The 15,490-nt window shown below is 48.1% G+C and overlaps 1 protein-coding gene across 1 annotated transcript in view; it reads right to left on the bottom strand.

Moving 5' to 3' along the window:
• The window catches only part of srgap3 (SLIT-ROBO Rho GTPase activating protein 3), a 145,680-nt gene that overhangs the window by 124,420 nt on the left and 5,770 nt on the right, over window positions 1–15,490 (bottom strand). The window lies entirely within an intron of this gene.

Raw genomic sequence — 15,490 nt, 5'->3', positions numbered from 1 at the left:
ACGCAAGAGGGCTGGGAAATCATCTCAGACCACCCCCCCCCCCCAACATTGATTTTTCTCTCCATCCCCGGTATCATGATCACCGTGTCAGCGAGTTACGTGTACGAGTCTGGGGCGTCAGGGAAACCGAGGCCCTGGCTACCTCGGGAAACACCCCCCCCCCCATCGAGCTGTCTGTCATCGTGGCCGTATCCAGGCAGCAGCTCCGCCAGGACCAAGGAGAGCGGGGCTCGGAGGTGGTCTCCATGGCAACGTGGGCATGCTCCCATCCCTGGAGAGCGAGCTGATTGGAGAAGAGGCGGAGGCTGCGAGGACGTGGATAGGCGGCAGGATGGGGTGAGAAGGCACGTGCAGGTCTATGCGTGTTATGCGTGTGACACGACGTGCTACGTGGGGGCATTGGAGCACATCGGTAAAACGCGGAATTTCATCACCTCTCCGTCCCCAAATGCTGCATGTGTTGGCCACGAATTGGGAGGTTTTGTGTATCGGCGACTGATGTATTTGTAACAGGGAGGAGGAGGGCGGGAGGAAGATGACGCTACATGTGATATCGTCCGCTAATTCAAACTGGCAAGATGCCAAGATGCCTTTGTTATTCATTCAAACCGAGTTTGTTGGCGTCTCAAATGCCTAGGAACTAGAGGAACTGAAACGGGGTGGCGGGGGATCGCCTTGCTACTTGGCAGGTCATCTGATTGACCTCCCCGTGCAAGATCAATTTGCTACAACAGCGATTACAAAGTTCACGTTACTTCACGTTTTCTTGAGCCCAGTCCTGTTCACACCATCGCTGTTCTTCAACGCTGTTCATGAGCCCCGGGGAACTCGGTACCTCGCTACACCGCCCGGACCTCCACCGTATTTCTGATTAGCACGAGGAAATGTGCCGTGCATGACTCAGTTCTGCGGAGGGCAGGAAGGGTCGACACGCTGCAGGCGGACACGCTCGTTATTTGTGAGGGTTTTCTGCAGGACCTGGTCTCCTTCGTGGCATGATGAAGCTGTTAAAGCTGCTCCGAATTCTACTTTTGATTTCTAATCTAACTTCCTTCTCTTGCAGCGCCAACATTGCCGTCTATTTCTACACGACTCTCAGACCACAGGCTGGTGCTTCTCTAGAGCAGGTTGCGTGAGAGCTCGTCCTGCCGCCTATTTTGGACACGGTTTTTTTTTAAGCTACAAATTCAGGCAGTCTATTCCATTGCCTACCAACACGGGGATCGCCGGTTCGAATCCCCGTGTTACCTCCGGCTTGGCTGGGTGTCCCTAAAGACACAGTTGTCTGGGGGTGGGGAGCTGGATGTGGGTACGTGTCCTGGTCGCTGTACTAGCGCCTCCTCCTAATGTCTTCTTGATGAGGGGAGGAAACCGGAGCACCCGGAGGAAACCCACGCAGACACGGGGAGGACATGGAAACTCCACACAGAAAGGACTTTTTTTTTCCCCCCCCTTTTTTCCCCCTCCCCAATTGTACTTGGCCAATCACCCCGCTCTCTGAGCCGTCCCGGTCGCTGCTCCACCCCCTCTGCCGATCCGGGGAGGGCTGCAGACTATTACATGCATCCTCCCATACATATGGAGTCACCAGCCGCTTCTTTCCACCTGACAGTGAGGAGTTTCACCAGGTAGTCCATGGGCCAGACGATATTTCGGTACACTCAAGGTGGCAAAACTTAATTATAATTTTTGAAAGGATCCATGTCTGTAGAGGATATTTTGGTATGATAACCATTCCTGAGTGGCAGCTGTATCACAGTTATCAGCTCATGAAGTTAACCACCCGCTAAACTAAATTGCATTTTAGACGCTGGTGCATATCCTGGTTTAGCCTCATGGTCAGGACATTTTTCAATGTTCTATAATATTGTCTTTGGTATCATTTTAAAGGGGACCTTCTTAGCTTTCATTCAAGCCCTGTTGTGGATATTTCTCACAAATATAGAGGTCACTTGAGCTCTTCAACCCGTCAATAACACACATCTTTCTGCAATGTTCGCCTAAACTATATACTTTCTTTTAGCCCTGTGGCATCTAGGAATATCAGGGACACAAAACACAAAAACTGGAATACTCACAGGACTGTAAAGATTCAGAAAATGTATAATATACCCATACTATTTCATTGTGTGAGGTGATTGTGAGCCTTAAATGAGAACTAGACCAAAGCCAGTTAGGTCACAAACTGGTCTCTATACATTTGTTTAAATACACAATCAAAATACATGATAAAAAGGAATACCATAGGGAGGTAATGAACTATTTTAATATTTTAAACAACATTGACATTTACATATACTTAGTCAATGATACATGTAATCCCATATAATTAGTGGGTATATGTAATGGTAATGGGTATATGTGAATATGGTTACATTATTGTTATCAAGCTCTGGGTAACCAAGTCCAGAATCAACATCCTGTGCATCAATAGACTACTACCACAGTAATACCATCAGAATCATCACACTGTCATTCATCAAACTGCTCGTTTCTCTCATCATCTGACTCCCCAAGTTCAAAGTCCAGTTCTGGACCATCCTGCTGTTTTTGGTTACTGCAGGTCTGTAACCTGCACATGTCTGTGCATGGAAGTCCATTTGACAGGCACATGCAGCTTGGCATTTTGCATGAATGCACACACTTGCATGTTAGCATTTCCAAGACCACATCTGGTGCAGGTGGGGAGCGCATCCAGTAAATGGCCAGCTTGCCTTCATCGTCTGTCCATCCATACTCAGTAGGGCTTGGCACCACAGGGTTAGCCTGCAGACAGCACTTCCATATAGCTGCCTGATAGTTGGCTCGTTGAACATGCATAAAGAGACAGTCTCTACATGGTGGCAGCTGGCTGGACTCAACCTCTCCCCTTTTGGTGCAGAAGAGCTGGTAACGCAGTTTGTTCACCTCAGCAGTGCTGCTATTAGCAACATACATCCGACAGGTGAACTGCTCAATTTTCTGGAACAGCTCATCACTCACATTCCATGTCTGTCCCAGTTGACTAAAAGTCTCTTGGCAGGAAGTGTGCTTTCTCACTATCTTCAGGGCATTCAGCTTCCCTCGACCAGCGAATGCACTGACAGTGTCGCAGCCTGTGAAGGCATGTAAGCCAATTAGGCTGTCACAGATGCTGTCTCCAAGTGAACTTGCCAGTTTGGTGATGTCGACAAACAGTGTGCGGCTCTGAGTCCCACACTTCTGGTAGATGGGACAGGTGATGTCCTTCTGGAAGTCAAGACAAAGCACCATGACATCAGTGTCCTCAGCTGTGATGATAACTGACTTTGAGCCCGCATTTGCTGCATGCAATGCATGCAGGAGCAGACGGGTGTCAGCTTCTTCATGTGTGGAGTGCAGTTCTGCTGCTTCCTCACACCCATCTTCTGTCAACTTGTAGCAGGTTTCCTCACAGGTCATGTACAACACCTTGCCATGCAGCATAGCTCTGTATCGTGGGAGTTTCCACTCTTCCACCAGAAACTTGATGAGACTGGTGTTGTTGGAGGAACTGCACAGAAATTTTCTCCACTGCTGGACGTGGTGTCCCCCTGCAAGATTCTTGTACTGGAGAGTGATGTCTCCACCCCGGTTCAGTCGTTCAGCATCTTTGATCGAAGTCTGGAGATAGACATCAAAAACAACATCAATCCTCCCACTCTGTGCTCCCTCATGGAGGACCTGGGTCAAGGCTGACTCTGCCACCTGTGCAAAGGTTTTGTTGTTGCCATTCATTTTTTGGACCAGGCTCATCCCATCAATGATGGATGTAGATGGGATTGGGATGTCTTCTGCATGAGATACATTCTTTTCAAGCTCTCTGGCAAGTGCAGCCTTGTTTGTTTTTCGTAAGGACCCATCAGCATTTGCCAGTGCCCATGGTAGTGGGCCCAATGGGTAGGCAAGGACATCCTTCAGATTCACCTTCCTGCTTTCAGCCACCAGGATCATGTGACTGAAAAGGTTTCTATCTGCCTTCAGAACCACATCCTGTGCTTTCTTTCCATGAGCTTGTTTTGTGCTGACATTGAAGAATGTTTTCAGACTTTGCTTGGTCATCTTGTCGTGGAATTTCACAGGTGGTGGGTCTGCATCTAACCTTGTTTGCTGGTATGCTTGGTAGGCCTCTTCTCCTTTCTCAAGAGCTCTCAAGAGATCTATGGTCACATCAGGTGGAGCCATGTTGCCAGTGGAGAGGCTAACCAAATCAATCTCATCAGGGGACATAGGATTGAGCCAGTTATTCTCCATAAGGTCCATGAGAGACTGGACATCTGCTTCATCTCTCTTGATCCTTGGACTCTGTAGATCTGGATGAGACCATTTGCACCTGCCTTGACCTGTCAGGTCTCTCAGCTGTCTGAGGTACATGCTTCTATAATCAGCTGTGAGATAATATTTGGTCACAGCTCCTGGCTTCAAGCTGAATCCCTTTGTCCCTCCAGCTGTTTGGGTGTCTTTGTTCACCGTTTCTTCTATAGCTTGGTCAACAGGGATTCGGCCAAAGGGATTGGTGGAGCCCAGTTGGACTGAGAAGCCTCCTTCCATGAATTCTGTGTACACATCTGGGTGTGTGATGGGCAGCTCAGACATCTGGGCGTAGTAGTAGGGGAGGTAGCGTGCATAATTCATCCTGTCATAAGCAAAGCACCATGGGATCATTGCTCGAATGCTAGCCAAGTGTAGCATCCAGTCTCCCTCTCTGGATGCTCGGATGAGCCCCAACAAGATTTCAACCATGTCCAAATAGGACATCCAGAAGTTCGAGAGGCTGCCGTTTCCACCTCTAAGGAACTCACGGTAGACTTCAAATAGATCCATGATGCGTGTACAAGAGCTGTTCTCGAGGACCTCCTTCAAAGCATGTTGTGAGACTTCTTTCCCAAGGCTGTCAACGGTCTTCAGTGTCTCATTCAGGTGAACCATGTCATTCCTGTGAGTTTCTTCCAACCAGGACAGGAAACCATTCAAGGTCAGTCGCATGAGAGCCTCATACAGGAGCTTGTGTAGTCGCACTGCCCTGTTGTACTTGCGGCCATCCATAACACCAGCAATTGAGCCTTCTGCAATCATGCCAGACTCAATGCAGAGGTCTTTGAGTCCAGCATCTTGGAAACGCTTTCCTATTATTGCCAGCAGTGTGCAGATGGTGTGGAATACCCCAAGCCTAACGATGATATCATGGAACTTGTCATGGTGTTTCCATGTGATCTCGACAGCCTTCGCATACAGGGCTTGGTCAAAGACACAGACAATCTTCCTCAGGCCTGAGCACTGCATGATGCTCAGTGACTGGTTAAGCACCTCGTTGACAGTAGACATTTGTGTCGCTGGAGCATTGATGGTAGGCAGATAGCCTATATTGTCGGGGATGACCGTCATCTCTCCTCGAGTCAGGATGTTGAAGCCTGTCCAGCTGCTGACTGACTGTTCTTCTTGTTGTGACATGCGTGCTAGGACCCAAAGAAGGTTTTTCTCTCTGGCAAGCTTAGTATTGGCTGCAGTATCGGCATCTGACTTTTTGCTTTGTGGTGGCCCTACCCGTTGTCCAGCATTGTAAGTTGGTAACATTGGTGGGGGTCCATCAATGCTTCTCTTCTTTGTTTTGGGAACAGTGGGCATGGGTTGGACAGGAAGTGGGTTGACTGGCTTTGCTTGCACAGCAATCCCATTGACTCTGTGAGATGTTCCCTCACCACTGACAGTTTCTTCAAGACGGTCGATATTGTCCCAGGCTAAAGTTGTGAATATGCCAGGATGGATGTTAGCTGGAAGGGCAATGCCACTCCCTGATGATGAGAGTTTCTGGAGACACAGGGCAGTGTTGATCTCTTCCATCTGTGAATAGGACACACTGTGACCAAGTCGGTTGAGGATGTTTATCAACTCTACATTTCCTGTCAACGATTTGACACTGAATGGCAGAACAATGTGCTTGGAAGGCTTGGTATTTCCACATGTCACTGCATATACTATGTCATGGCCAAATGACTGCAGAAGGCACTGCACTCTCTGGGATGCATGATCAGGATCATTTGAGCCTGTGAGTAGAGAGTACAGGAAGATAATGAGCGACTCTGGAATGGTAGGACATTCTGCTTCTGGTTTAACTTCAGGCGGCCAGGTTTGAGGAACATCTTGACTTTTAATGTCTGCTCTCAATTTGATGGCTGCTTTGGCTATAACATCTTGTGCACTGACACTTTTCAGGGTCTGCAGCTCCCTTTTGAGAGACTGATTTTCTTTGGCAAGTTCCCTCATGGACAAGTTATCGGGATAGAGGAGGAATTTTCCTTTCTCATCAGGGAATATCTGCAAGGCTCCAGCAAACTCACTCTCCAGGTTTCGCCTTATGTGCTTCTTGGTTGATTCCTTGACTTGGGCAATGCCTTGGGAGTTCATTGAAGCTACCAGTCTAGAAGAGAGATCAGTCATTGTCATCACTTGAGGATTGCCAAAAGGCTCCATCCTGATGAAGAGGAACAGCTCATTGTATGCCTTATTCACAGCAGCTTCATACTGGGCTGCAGCATCATCATCTTCATTGCTGGCAACCTCTCCTTTGGAAACCTCTTCTTTGGTGTAAAGTCTATAGCATGACCTGTGGTAGTGCCCTTCAGCTGCTACAAGGTCTCTACTCACAATGGCAAGGATTCTGCTGTCCCTTTTCTTTGTGGCTGCACTCCTGATCTTTGCATCAGCTCGCAGTTCTCGACACTGCACCAGTACTTCTCTCGTATTCTGTCTCTTGGAATATTCGCTGTTTTTCTGACAAAATATGCACTCTGCATCATAAGTCCTAGATGTACTTGGAGCATGTCGAGCTACTCTCTTAGATTGTTTCTCTTCAGCAGAGACACAACTTTTCTTTTCTTTTGCAAGGAGGCCATCAAGAATTTGCTTCATAGTGAAGATACTGCGACACTTTCTGTGGTAGTAGATTGCTGGAATCTGTCCCTCAGGAATGTCTTTTGCCAGTTTCAAAACTGGTGCATGATTTCGTATCTGAGCTGCCCTGAGCAGAGTTCTCCATGAGTCGACACTTTGTAGTGAAACCAGCTTATCTGTATCATCAGAACAGTGGATAATGCACTCCACCCGTGGGCGCTTTGGTATTGGGTAAAAACTTGCTTGTTCACCAGTGGCCATATTCAGTCAGTTTTCACCTGCCACATACAAACAAATACATGTAACTGAGGTGTATGAACACTACTAAAACAAAGTTTACTTTGCTTCACCAGCGTCATATTACCATTATTTATCTTACATAGCCACAAATAGATACATTACCTAGTTGCTATGCAACAGCTGTATTTTGTCCACATGAGGCCGCTAAAATCAACACAAGATGAAAGTTCCTCGTAGCCACTTTAACTAATCATATTAACATATACATTAAAATAACATGCTAACATTATGGGAAATTAGCTTACAATCTTCTCCAGAGTGAGACAAGAAGATAGATACCAGTTTCCTCTATATGTGTTTAGTAGAAAGCTATCTGGCTGCACGTTAGCCTAGCTTAGCACAATGAATGGAAGTACACAGTACTGGTTATCCTTGGTTGTTGGCCAACTAAGAACTGTCCCAGAGTTTAAGCTAGGCTAATCAGTACCAGGGGTTTTGAAATGCTATATTTGTAAAAATCTGGGCAAATACACAATCGTGAGAGGCACAGAAACAGGTTTCCTGAAAGAAAAATGAAATAGCTGCTCATTTTGAAAGTTTATCATGTATTATTTTACTTATGTTAGTGTATCAAATAAAATTGCACCAGTGAAGTTGTGTCACCTTGGGTGATATCGATATCTGGTCTGACCCATGGACTAACTGGCTTTGGTCTAGTTAGTTTCTTAGTAATAATGCCCTTCTAATTTAAGGTTCACAATCACCTCACACAATGAAATAGTATGGGTATATTATACATTTTCTGAATCTTTACAGTCCTGTGAGTATTCCAGTTTTTGTGTTTTGTGTCCCTGATATTCCTAGATGCCACAGGGCTAAAAGAAAGTATATAGTTTAGGCGAACATTGCAGAAAGATGTGTGTTATTGACGGGTTGAAGAGCTCAAGTGACCTCTATATTTGTGAGAAATATCCACAACAGGGCTTGAATGAAAGCTAAGAAGGTCCCCTTTAAAATGATACCAAAGACAATATTATAGAACATTGAAAAATGTCCTGACCATGAGGCTAAACCAGGATATGCACCAGCGTCTAAAATGCAATTTACTTTAGGGGGTGGTTAACTTCATGAGCTGATAACTGTGATACAGCTGCCACTCAGGAATGGTTATCATACCAAAATATCATCTACAGACATGGATCCTTTCAAAAATTATAAGTAAGTTTTGCCACCTTGAGTGTACCGAAATAGGAAATTTTGGGCTCTGGCCCATGGACTAAGGGGGACATAGCGCGTGGGAGGATCACGCTATTCCCCAGTACCCCCCACCCCCAGAGGAGGCGCTATTGCAGCGACCAGGACACATACCCACATCCTGCTTCCCACCCACAGACACGGCCGGTTGTGTCTGTAGGGACGCAAGAGCAAGCCGGAGGTAACATGGGGATTCGAACCGTCGATCCCCGTGTTGGTGTGCCCCCCATTTTCAATGAATATCTCAAAATCAATAATGTTATGATATTTAGGGGAAGATGTGCATGATATTTACGCACAGGACATTTTGGAGAAGTTATCATTAATGTTGTAGATGATGACGCAGGTCGAGACATTCATGGTACTTTTAACTCAGCCAAAACAGTCGAATAAAGTCAGACGACTGTTTCACTTTACTGAAATGCAGCCTTTAAGGCCAGGGAACGACACCATTTAAGTTCTACACCCGTATTACGAGAACCACAATCCCGCAACACATCTAGCCACACATCACCATATTGACGTTATATGGCTATATATCGCCCGGCTCTGGCACTACTACAGTGAAGCGGAAACGGGAACATAGACAGCAAAATGACACGACACATGATTCACTGAAGTGCTTCTGGTTTTCAGACAGTGCTGTGAAAACGGGCCAAAGGAAGAACCGTTAGTGTAAATGGCTTCAGCAGAAAACCCACTGGCGCACTCTGCAATGACATGTGGTCAGGGTAGGCAAGGTAGGCCGTGCCTACCCTGTGATAATTCACTCACAATAACCATACAACAAATTCATAGCAGCATATCAAAATCTCACTCTAGTTGTAAGTATGATGTGTTATAACGTATTTTTACTGATGTTTTTATGTCCTTGTCCTAAGTCCTTAAACTTCTGAGGGTGAAACGCCGTATAGCGCATAAGCTCGCCTACTTCTTCAATGGGAAGGGTAGGCTCTGCTTTTTTCAGGACTGCCTTTAACGTTGCGAATTTCGGAGTTTGCGCATGCGTACTGCGTAGCTCAAGGCACAATCAACAGACGAGGGAAGGCACTGCTTATGGCCGGAGTGCGAGCCAATCACAGCCATCAAGGTCACGTCACGTCACGACCGGATCGCCCGCACCACGGACGAGTATTTTAACCAGTCAGCTAAAGGGTCTGACCCGTTAGCCAACCAGCTAGCGAGTCTGGTCATTCGGGATCGTTACACTACCCCCCTCCTTCGGGAAGCGCTTAAGCATATCAGCTCCCTCACGCCTCTGGCCTCACGGTCTCACCGTCCCACCTCTGACACCAATATAGCGAACTCGGGGGGGGGGGGCAGCCGGGAACCGCCGCCGCAGCCGGGAAGCGAACCCGGGTCGCCCGCACCACGGGCGACTGCACTAACCAGTCAGCTAAAGCAGTGGTTCTCAACCTTTTTGGGGTCCTGGACCCCCTGCGTATTTTTGACCTACCCTGAGGACCCCTCCATCTGATCTTGGGGGAGGGGGGTTGCAATTTGATAGAAACAGCAGAAACTGCACTTTAAATTGCATTATAGCATTTATTCACTCTTTGGGGCAAAAATAAGAGCTTTCAGTTGTAACTTAGATATAGTTAACAAAACAGAATTCTTATGCAGTAACTTTCAGATATATGTAACAAAACAGAATATGTATGCAGTAACTTTCAGATATATGTAACAAAACAGAATTCTTATTCAGTAACTTTCAGATATATGTAACAACAGAATTTTTATGCAGTAACTTTTAACAATGCAAACGGGAGCGAGATCTCTTATTAAAATACAATAAATTACACTTGTGAAACAGATGTAATTAGAGAAAAAAAAGTCCTGTTACCCTTTATAGTTTAGGTAGATAAAGGTCTCAGTCACATTTGAGTAAAATAATCCTATTTCTACAAATGTCATAGGATCTTTTTTTAAAGATATTTTATTTTCACGAACCCCTTGCAAGTACACCACGGACCACTAGGGGTCCGCGGACCCCCGGTTGTGAAACACTGAGCTAAACGGTCCGACCCGTTAGCCAACTGGCTAGCGAGTCTAGTCATTCATGGTTGTTACAATATTTGTGTTTAGGTTTTCATTTGGACTGTAGTTCAGCCAAGGGGGCACACTATCTAGAATTCTGTGGCAGTTGGAAGAATGAAGAAGGGTCGGCTCGTTATAAAACATTAGAGAACACAAAAGGATGTAAATCGTGAATGCCCTCCGCCTGCCCAGCCGCTGACCTCGCCGCACGTCAGTGCTGCCCAGTAAACACAAACTCCCATAAGTCCCCGGGAGGATAACCGGTTCCACAGCGCCGCGTCTCAATTAACTCCTTCTCACAGTTCAGCCGGAAACTTCTATCCACATACAAAATGAAAGCCATGAGGAGCGGGATCCTCCGCCGGAAGCGAGTAATAACCGCGTGAATGAAACCTCCATCCGTTTCAGTGGGCCTCTTCTTCACCCCCATTAATACCAGCACACAGTGCGCGGGGGCTATGACGGGCTTGTGTTAAGCGGTGACGTGGTGCTGGCAGATTGATCGTATCTATGAAGGGCAAACTGTTTATCCAGATCTTTTATGGCCGAAACAACCTCGCACTTTGTAACAAGCAGCTGCACCGAAATTAGTATACCGGGTCTTTTGAGGGCAGCTCTAACAAAGTTTAGAAAACGCTGACTGAGGCCACATTTCTTTCGTGGGAGGATTTATAGCGAGAGACGGTTCGAGCTCAGGAGACACGGACAACAGTTATCTCAACAGTCACCAGTAATGTAGCAGAACGGACTGAAGGCTGCTTCCCTTCCTGCCGAACCCTGCACTATGCAGACCTCTGGGACTGTACGTTACCATGCTCTGCCAATCATCTTCCACGGGTTATTTTATTTTTTTCATTTTCCCCCCTTTTTCTCCCCAGTTGTACCTGGCCAATCACCTCGCTCTCCGAGCCGTCCCGGTCTCTGCTCCACCCCCTCTGCCAATCCGGGGGAGGGCTGCAGACTACCACATGCCTCCTCCCATACATGTGGAGTCGCCAGGCGCTTCCTTTTACCTGACAGTGAGGAGTTTCGCCGGGGGGATGTAGCGCGTGGGAGGATCACGCTATTCCCAAACAGGCGCCCCAACTGACCAGAGGAGGCGCTACTGCAGCGACCAGGACACATAACCACATCCGGCTTCCCACTCGCAGACACGGCCAACTGTGTCTGTAGGGACGCCCAACCAAGCCGGAGGCAACACGGCGATTCGAACCGACGATCCCCGTGTTGGTAGGCAATGGAATAGGTTATTTTCAATCTCGCCTGAGGTTCATTGAGTAATAACGGCAATTCAGTAATCTGGCTCAAAAGAAATGCTTTCTGGCACAAATACAGACACTGCTGATGGCATTAGCCGACAGAAATACAGTAGAAGAAGAGAGAGCGGAAGAGGGGACACGACTTGGCATTGTTGGGGAAGTAGGTGCCATATCACCTGCCATGACGCTCCCATCTAGACCGCCACGTTCTCCTAAAACTTCAAGTGAAGTGCCGAGTCAATCACTGCTTATTTCTACAGTCCTGGTGGAGTGACTAAGCTGTTTCAGGGGGTAAAAGCCATCCATTCTTCTAAACGCCCCTTCAGCGAACCAGTAGCAGAGCTAACGCCACCTGCTGGACTGCACAGCTACAGCAGGCGACACAACAAACTGACATTCTATCCATCCATCCATCCATTATCCCAAGCCGCTTATCCGAATTCGGGTCCCGCGATGCTGGAGCCTGTCCCAGCAGTCATTGGGGGGCAGGCGGAGAGACACCCTGGACAGGCCGCCAGGCCACCGCAGCCCCCCCCCCACCACCACCACCACCACCACCACCACACACACACAAACACACACACACACACACACACAAACCTAGAGACGGTTTAGTATGGCCGATACAACTGACCTACATGTCTTTTGATTGTGGGAGGAAACCGGAGCACCCGGAGGAAACCCACGCAGACATGGGGAGAACATGCAAACTCCACGCAGAGGACGACCCGGGACGACCCCCAAGGTTGGACTACCCCGGGGTTCGAACCCAGGACCCTCTTGTTGCCGAGGCGAGCGCGCTCGGTGCTTATTTCTCCTGGGCACGTATCTCTTTCAACACCAGGCTCAGCAGAAACTGGCATTTTTTGGGACTATTAGTCAATAAGGAACTCCAACCACCCCATCACCTGTCGTAACATGTAGCATACCACGCGGCTTCCCTCCCTGCCTGAGTTCCTAGTTGGGAAGCTTCCCAGAACATAGACGGAGGCAAGAAAGCCACTTTGTTTTGTCATTGTACAGGCTACAATGAACGTGTTGTCTGTATTCAACCCATCCTATTGTATGGGAGCAGTGGGCAGCTGCAGCGCCCGGGGACCAGCCCCGGTTCTTCCTTCCACTGCCTTGCTCAGGGGCACAGGCAGGAGTATTAACCCTAACATGCATGTCTTTTTGATGGTGGGGGGAAACCGGGGCACCCGGGGAGAACATGCAAAACTGCACACAGAAAGGACCTGGGACGGCCTGGGGTTCGAACCCAGGACCTTATCGCTGGGCCACCGTGCCGCCCACACAAATACAGCAGAAGATACAAAGCTAAACTGCACGAGGACTCTGTCCTAGTCAGTCAGGCGGCTGCTTTAGGCGTGAGGCTGTGTTTCCTGTCTCAACCGCATATGCACAAGTGAAGCTGTCTAAGGTACCTCCAGCAAGGCTGACGCCACACCATGAAGCCTCGGCCGGGGAGGATTCGGGAAATGCAGAAATGGCAGGTGTAAGACTACGCTGTACAATCTAATAATCTCGAAGACAACTAAATTACATATTGAAAGAGACGGTATGGTGACTATGTCATCTGACTATAAACAGAATATTGATATCTCTTTTAAATCCAGCCCAAACACGTGCTGCTGCTGAACCGGAAAAAAGGACTGAAAATGATCATGTGATCACGTGACTCCACTTGCAGTAGTAAGTAACTTCTACAGTAGTGTGTGAGAACACCTGAATTACCTTTTCAAATGTGAAAGGGGCCATACTGGGCCATACTGGGCTGGTTACATGGCATGAATAAAGCCTCGGCTGAGTTTCTACCTGGCCGAGTTTCTGTCCTGCAGACCCCTGTCAAGTGCTCCACACAATTCTGCAAGGCTGTTGGACATATATGAAAAGTTAATCAAATCACTCTCAGGTTTTTATTGCGTCTGCTGAACTACTTGGGTTTGTTTGTTTTTGGTCTGCCAGAGAGGAACCTGCAGAGACAAGCTGCTCACCAGACCCGGCACAGCAACCTGAACCCAGAGGTGCAAAAACCCTGCTTCCTCTCCAGCAGCACAAGATGAACTGGACTCCGTGTGTGTGTGTGCGTGTGTGTGCGTGTGTGTGTGTGCGCGGGTGTGTGTGTGAAGTTCCTTCCCATCGTATCCAACCACAGTCTGCATTCTGCCAGCCTGCCACTCCCCAGCACCGTATATAATAACTAATCAAATATGGTCCCCTCTGGTTCGTTAGCTAACTAGCTTAGACAGCATCCGGATGTGGGCCACTTCAGGCAGTGATGCAGCACTGATGGCCTTCTTCTGGCCCTGACAAAATGGATGTGAGCCTGAAGTGGCCCACATGTATAATAGCAAATATGGCCCAAATATGCCAAAACAAATGTGGGCCTTTTTTGGCAAAGAAGCGGTGCTCTGGGCAGCATGTAATCTGGATGTGGCCCTGAAGTGGCCCGTGTGGTAAATGGTGAATATGGCCCAAATATGCCAAATCAAATGTGGGCCACCTTTGGCAAATATGTGGGACATGCGGCATTGCTATGGCTTGGTTCTGGCCCAGATCTGGCAAACAGCAGCGGACCGCCCAAGTGCCATCATTCCACGCGGTATGTGGGCCGGATGAAGTGTCGGGTGTGGGACGGGTCCGGGCCACGGCAATTTTGGTATCTGGGACTTTTTGGTCAGTTCATCAGACTGACGGCAGGAGTGATGCACTGAAATCATCGTGGCTGTGTGCTTTCTTTGACATCATGGCGGCGATGTTGAAAACTCAAGATGTTTCAGCTCCGTGTTGAGGCTTCCAGGCGTCAAGCGAGCATCAAGTAGCCCACATTAATCTCAGTGATCAGAGGAGCTGCCTCTCACCCGGGGCAAAAACAAATACGGTCACACCCCGTCTCCTGTAATCTCCATCACATCAAAACTGTGCTTTCTCTCAAAAAGGACATTGTGTTTGTGAGCGAGCATGTGTGTGTGAGGGGGGGCAGACAGAGAGAGAGAGAGAGAGATAGCGAGGCAGCAAGAGAGGGGGGAGAGAACGAGGGGGAGGGGAGAGAGGGGGGGACACAGGCAGGGGGGAGGGAGCGAGAGAGGGGGCGAGACAGAGGGAACAAGAGAGAGAGAGAGGGGGGAGACAGAGGGAGAGAGAGAGAGGCACTTCCTCTTAAATTGTGACAAATTCCGAAACATAAGAGAAAAATTCCAGGAGAAAATTGAAAACCAGATTCAAAATGTTCTACTCCTGGATGAGAAAGCGCACCCATCCATCCATCCATCCATCCATTATCCGAAGCGCTTATCCTGCTCTCGGGGTCGCGGGGACGCTGGAGCCTATCCCAGCAATGGCCACTTATTTTAGGAAAGGGCCAAGGTACGCACCTTGTGGCACAATATGTGTCAGAACGCCATAGCCTAAGGAACGGTGAGTGACCAAAACACTGTCAACTACTGTTCAAATACTATTCTGCGTTTCTACCAGTTCTACCTATTCCCTTTTCCCTTTGTTTTATTTTGTTGTTTCTTTTTATTGTTTTGTTTAATACTCTATTAACCTATCTCACTGTCACCTGCTTTGGCAACATTGTAACGAACACAGTCATGCCAATAAAGCATCACTGAACTGAACTGGATTGAAGTTAATTGAATTGAATTGAGGGAGGGTGGGAGCAAGAGAGAGGGAGAGATGGGGTGAGCGAGAGAGGGGGGCGAGAGAGGGGGGGCGAGAGAGGGGGAGCGAGAGAGAGATGGGGGAGTGAGAGAGAAAGAGGGGGCGAGAGAGAGATGGGGTAGAGAGAGATGGGGAGGGAGACAGATAGA

Source organism: Lampris incognitus, chromosome 2 (assembly GCF_029633865.1).
Source record: "Lampris incognitus isolate fLamInc1 chromosome 2, fLamInc1.hap2, whole genome shotgun sequence".
NCBI lineage: Eukaryota > Metazoa > Chordata > Actinopteri > Lampriformes > Lampridae > Lampris > Lampris incognitus.
Note: the sequence above shows the minus strand (reverse complement) of the source record. Positions and strands in the feature narration are given on the sequence as shown.